Source organism: Miscanthus floridulus, chromosome 8 (genome assembly GCF_019320115.1).
Source record: "Miscanthus floridulus cultivar M001 chromosome 8, ASM1932011v1, whole genome shotgun sequence".
Classification (NCBI taxonomy): Eukaryota; Viridiplantae; Streptophyta; class Magnoliopsida; order Poales; family Poaceae; genus Miscanthus; species Miscanthus floridulus.
The window spans coordinates 22,122,290-22,128,387 of NC_089587.1; the positions used below are offsets into that span (position 1 = coordinate 22,122,290).

Here is a 6,098-nt window from a genome sequence, read left to right on the forward strand (position 1 = left end):
CTAGACTAGAATTGCAGCTTGGCAATGGATCTTCGTCGGTCAACACAACAGGAAGAGGAGGCCGTGGAGGAAATCAGCAGATGCGCGGTCGTGGTCGCGGGCGCTCCAACTTCGGCCGAGGCTCATCTGGTGGTCGAGGTTCATCTGGTGGGCGTGCCCAACAGAACTATCAGCGATCCAATCAGCAGAACCAGAACCAGCGCAGAAGTTTCTCCACAGGCCCAACTGCAACTCATGACAGGGATGGGCGGCCTATCTGTCAAGTCTGCTTCAAGACAGGACATACGGCGCTTGAATGCTGGCACCGTTTTGTTGAGAACTACGTTCCAGAGGAACGTCATGTTGCTGCTGCCATGAGTCTCTATTCCATGGATCAAAATTGGTACATGGACACTGGCGCCACCGACAACATCACCAGTGATCTTGAGAAGCTCGCCGTTCGTGACAAGTATAATGGCGGCGACCAAATCCACACCGCAAGTGGTGCAGGTATGGAAATTAAACATATTGGTCATTCAATTGTTCATACCCCGACTCGTGATTTACACCTAAACAATGTTCTTCATGTTCCAAAAGCTGCTAAAAATCTTGTTTCTGTTCATCGCCTTACCAAAGATAATTCTACCTTTTTAGAATTTCACCCTTATTATTTCTTGATCAAGGATCAGGTCACCAAGAACACCATCCTTAGAGGGCCATGTCACAGGGGTCTTTATCCTCTTCCTCCATCGTCTACCATAAAGCAAGCTTTTGGAGTCGTCAAGCCATCCTTTGAGAGGTGGCATAGTCGTTTGGGTCATGCGTCTGCTCCCATTATTTCTAAAGTCATTAGCAAGAATAATCTTCCATGTTTAGGTGAAACAAATAAAGAGTCTGTGTGTGATGCTTGTCAAAAGGCAAAAAGTCATCAGCTCCCTTATCGCAAGTCACATAGTGTTTCCAGTGAACCTTTGCAACTTATTTTTTCTGATGTTTGGGGTCCTCCTCCTAGTTCTGTTGGAAGGAATAAATATTATGTTAGCTTCATTGATGACTATAGCAAATTTGTGTGGATCTATCTCCTCAAACATAAATCTGAAGTTTTTCAGAAATTCACTGAGTTTCAAAATCTTGTTGAAAGACTCTTTAATCGCAAAATTGTTGCCATGCAAACTGACTGGGGAGGTGAATATCAGAAGCTTCATTCTTTTTTTGAGCGTATTGGCATCTCTCACTTTGTGTCATGTCCTCACGCTCATCAGCAAAATGGGGCGGCTGAAAGAAAACATAGACATATTGTTGAGGTTGGTTTAGCTCTTCTTGCTCATGCTTCTATGCCTCTCAAATATTGGGAAGACGCTTTTGTTGCTGCTACTTATCTTATTAATCGTACCCCCAGTCGTGTTATCAATTATGACACGCCTCTTGAACGATTGTTTCATCAAAAACCAGATTATACCTCCTTACGAGTGTTCGGGTGTGCTTGTTGGCCTAATCTACGTCCCTATAATACTCATAAGTTTCAGTTTCGTTCAAAACAGTGCGTGTTTCTTGGTTACAGCCCCTTGCACAAAGGCTTCAAGTGTTTAGATCCCTCTACAGGACGGGTCTATATTTCTCGGGATGTTATTTTTGATGAAAATGTCTTCCCGTTTTCTAGCCTTCATCCAAATGCAGGAGCTCGCCTCAGCCATGAAATTTCTCTTCTTCCTCCTGACCTACAGCCATACACATCTGATCAAGGGGGAGAACAATTGGATGATCAAATGTTTAATCTTGCTAACCCATGTGATAATGAAGCTCCTGCAGAGAACAGGTGTGCAGCAGGCGGCGGAAATCTTTCGTACACGTCGAATGCACCAAATCCGGGTGGCCAGCTGGGCGATGCCACGTCTCCGGCCCGGTCTCCACCTGCACACGCCACGAATCCGGCTCCGACTCCCACTGCGCCAGCCAATTCTGTTGGTGCTGATCCCGTAGAGGATCTGGTCGTGGGATCTTCTGCGGATGAAGACCCTGCGTCCTCGGGTGTGGCTGCTGATACACGACCAAGGACACGCTCTCAATCCGGCATACGAAAACCAAAGGTATATACTGATGGCACTATTCGATATGGATGCTTTACATCTTCAGGAGAACCACAGCATTTAAATGAAGCTTTAGAAAATAAAAATTGGAAAGAAGCTATGGATCTTGAATACTCTGCTTTAATGAAGAACAAGACTTGGCATCTAGTACCTCCAAAAAAGGGTACTAATATTATTGATTGCAAATGGGTTTATAAAATCAAACGAAAGTCAGATGGGAGTCTTGATAGATATAAGGCTCGTCTTGTTGCTAAAGGTTTCAAGCAGAGATATGGGATAGATTATGATGACACTTTTAGTCCTGTGGTTAAGGCTGCAACTATTAGAATTGTTCTGTCAGTTGCGGTATCGAAAGGTTGGAGTTTACGTCAACTAGATGTCCAAAATGCTTTCCTACATGGCTTATTAGAAGAAGAAGTATACATGAAACAGCCGCCTGGATATGAGGATAAATCTTTACCGAATTATGTGTGTAAGCTTGATAAGGCTTTATATGGGCTTAAGCAAGCGCCAAGAGCGTGGTATTCTAGATTGAGCATGAAGTTGCAAGATTTGGGTTTTAAACCATCTAAAGCAGATACATCTTTATTCTTCTATGAGAAGGAAAATATTAGCATGTATGTTCTTGTTTATGTTGATGATATTATTGTGGCAAGTTCTACACCAAGTGCAACTTCAGCTCTGCTTAATGATCTTAACAAAGATTTTGCCTTAAAAGATTTGGGTGATCTGCATTATTTTCTTGGAATTGAGGTTAATAAAGTTTCAGATGGTATAATTCTAACTCAAGAGAAGTACGCTTCGGATGTATTAAAAAGAGTTGGTATGAGTGATTGTAAGCCAGTGGCAACGCCTATGTCTACTTCAGAGAAACTTTCGATTCATGAAGGGGATGCTCTCGGTCCTAATGATGCTACACAATATAGAAGTGTAGTTGGTGCGTTACAATATTTGACTTTGACAAGACCAGATATATCATTTTCTGTTAACAAGGTATGTCAGTTTTTACATGCACCTACTACTGTTCATTGGGCTGCAGTTAAGAGAATTCTGAGATATATTAAACATACAACGAAGCTTGGTCTAAAAATTGGCAAGACGCCATCTCTTTTGGTTAGTGGATTTAGTGATGCAGATTGGGCTGGAAGTCTTGATGATAGACGTTCAACAGGAGGCTTTGCAATATTTTTGGGGTCAAATCTTGTCTCGTGGAATGCACGAAAGCAAGCAACTGTGTCTCGATCTAGCACAGAAGTTGAATATAAAGCTTTGGCAAATGCAACTGCAGAAATTATGTGGATCCAAATATTATTATCTGAAGTGGGAATTCGAGCACCAAGAACAGCCAAGCTATGGTGTGATAATATGGGAGCAAAGTATCTTTCGGCAAATCCAGTATTTCATGCTCGTACAAAACATATTGAAGTAGATTATCATTTTGTACGTGAAAGAGTTGCAAGAAAATTACTTGACATAGAATATGTCTCAACAAGAGATCAAGTGGCTGATGGGTTTACAAAACCTTTGGCGGCGCGACAGTTGGAAATATTCAAAGGCAATCTTAATCTAGAAAGAATTTAGATTGAGGGGGAGTGTTAAACATCATGTATTTCCATAGATGAGTCGTGACTAAATATGGAGATGTAACTAAATATGGAGAGACTTGACCGGCTAAGGATGTAGATTGTGTATAAAGTCTAGGACTCTTGTTGTAAATCTTTTCCTTCCTAGAATTCCTCCTAGCCGGTCATGATCTGTGCCATATATATATATATGTACTGCACCATGTTGTGCACCTCAAGACAATCAACACGAAACCACCGAGATCTCCTAGATTGGAGACCGGTGTTCCACCCAGCTATCCTAGGCGCCTCTGATTTTACAAGATCGTCATGTGAAGAATGGCCTCGTCATGCGCGACGAGAGCGGCGCTGGCATGATGCTCTCCAACACAGCCGCCGACTGCCAGGTGATCAATTGACGACGCGAATCTCCTGCTCGCCGCCGGCGTGGGCGAGATGAAACTACCGAAGGCATGGTGATGAAGTCGTACCACTCGTACGTGGCCTCCGACCCGAACCCCATGACAACGATCATTGGTCGCCGGGACGCAGGTGATGGGCGTCCGCCCCTCGTTTGTGGTGGTGGCGTTCTCGTCGTGCGGGACTAACATGGTGAGTTGGTGACACCAGAGATCCTGAAGCCTGGTATGATTGTGCTGGGGGTGAACATCCTGGAGGCGTGGACGGACAAGGCCGGGCCGACGAGCCTCGCCGCCGACACCCGGCGCGTGGGCATCAACAACATCTCGAGCACGTCCATGTCGTGCCCGGACGTGAGCGGGCTCACGGCGCTGCTCCAGAGCACGCACCCGGAGTGGAGCCCTGCTGTCGTGCGCTCGGCACTGATGACCACGGGTCCACGGCCTACGCCGGCTACTCCGGCGGCGGGTCAACCCTGCTAGACGCGGCGACGGGCGGGACGACCACGTCGTTTAACTACGGTGCGGCACGGGGCACCTATACCCCGCGCGGCCGCTTGAACTGGGGGCTGGGCCTGGTGTGCGAGCTGGGCACCCGCGACTACGTGGACTTTCTGTGCGCGCTCAAGTACAGCTCCACAATGATCTACTCCATGGGCAGCCTCAACTACCCGTCCTTCTCGGTGGCCTACTTGACGGCAGCGGGACTCGACCACCGTGACGCACACACAGACGCTGTCCAACGTGGGCGGGGCAGGCACGTACAAGGTGTCGACGTCGTCGCTCGCCGCCACCAAGGGCGTGGCCGTGGAGACGACGTAGCTGGAGTTCACGTCGGTAGGGGAGAAGAGCTACACGGTGAGGTTCACGTCCAGCTTCGGGCGGCTCCTGTGGTCGGACAGGAAGCACAGCATGGCCAGCCCGATGGCATTCAGGTGGAACTGATGGACGGATGGATGATGGAGATCATGGCTACGACAATGGTTTTTTGCGCGCCTCATCAGCCTAAAAAAAACACCCATAATCCATGTGATGGCCACGTTCACTAATCACTACACTACCTCAGTCAAAAAGGGCTGGAGTTTAGGATTGGAAGGTTTCGAGGGGTACCATGCAAATTGGCGGTTTCTTTTGTGTTGTTAGTACTACCAATAAGATCATCAGCGTTTGCTAGAATCTAGATGGTGAACTTTGGTTGCAAATGGGATTTTGGTGATGGTTGCACTGCTACAAAAACTTTTTTAGAGGTGGGCATCACAACCGCCTCCAATCAAAGGTCACGTTAAATCAAACCTTTCCCGATGTGGTTCAAATGCCCGCCTCGGTAAATCAAATAAAAAACAAAAAAAAGGAAAACCCGTGGATAAGCCCAGCGAGCCCATCCACAGGCCCGCCAAGCCCATCCACGTGCCGCCGCCGCTCGCTGGATCCGCCGCCAGGGCACGTCCTCCACCGTCGAGCCACAGTCGTATCCGCATCGTTCGGGAAGGAGAAGAGGGAGCCGCTGCCAGATCCAACGTCCCCACGCACCACCGCCGCTAGATCCAGCCTCCCTATATGCTGCCACCTGAAAGGTCCTAACAGCTAGAGGGGGTGAATAGCCTATTAAAAATTTCTACAACAACACTAAGACAAGTGATCAGTCAATAAAATGGCGAAGCGAATTTTGCGCTAGCACTACACTTGGGGTTGCAAGCCACCTACCCAATTCTAATTTCTATGATCTCTAGTATGTCACACAAGAGCTATGTTGCTAAATTATACCTAGGTGAACAAAGCTAGCTAGATAACTACAACTAAAGAGCTACACAAGCTACAAGCACTACACAAGGTGAATACGAAGTAACGAGGGACAAGGGTAGAAGTAATATACCACCGTGGCAAGTGATCAATCAATGAATATCAATGAATACCGAGGAGATAATCAAGACACAATGATTTTTCCTCCGAGGTTCACTTGCTTGCCGGCAAGCTAGTCCCTATTGTGGCGATTCACTCACTTGGAGGTTCACGCGCTAATAGACATCATACGCCTAACCCACAATCAGGTG

The 6,098-nt window shown here is 46.9% G+C and overlaps 1 pseudogene; it reads left to right on the top strand.

Moving 5' to 3' along the window:
* Positions 1-3,815: 3,815 nt before the first annotated feature.
* Positions 3,816-4,992, top strand: LOC136468684 (subtilisin-like protease SBT1.7; annotated as a pseudogene).
* Positions 4,993-6,098: the final 1,106 nt, after the last annotated feature.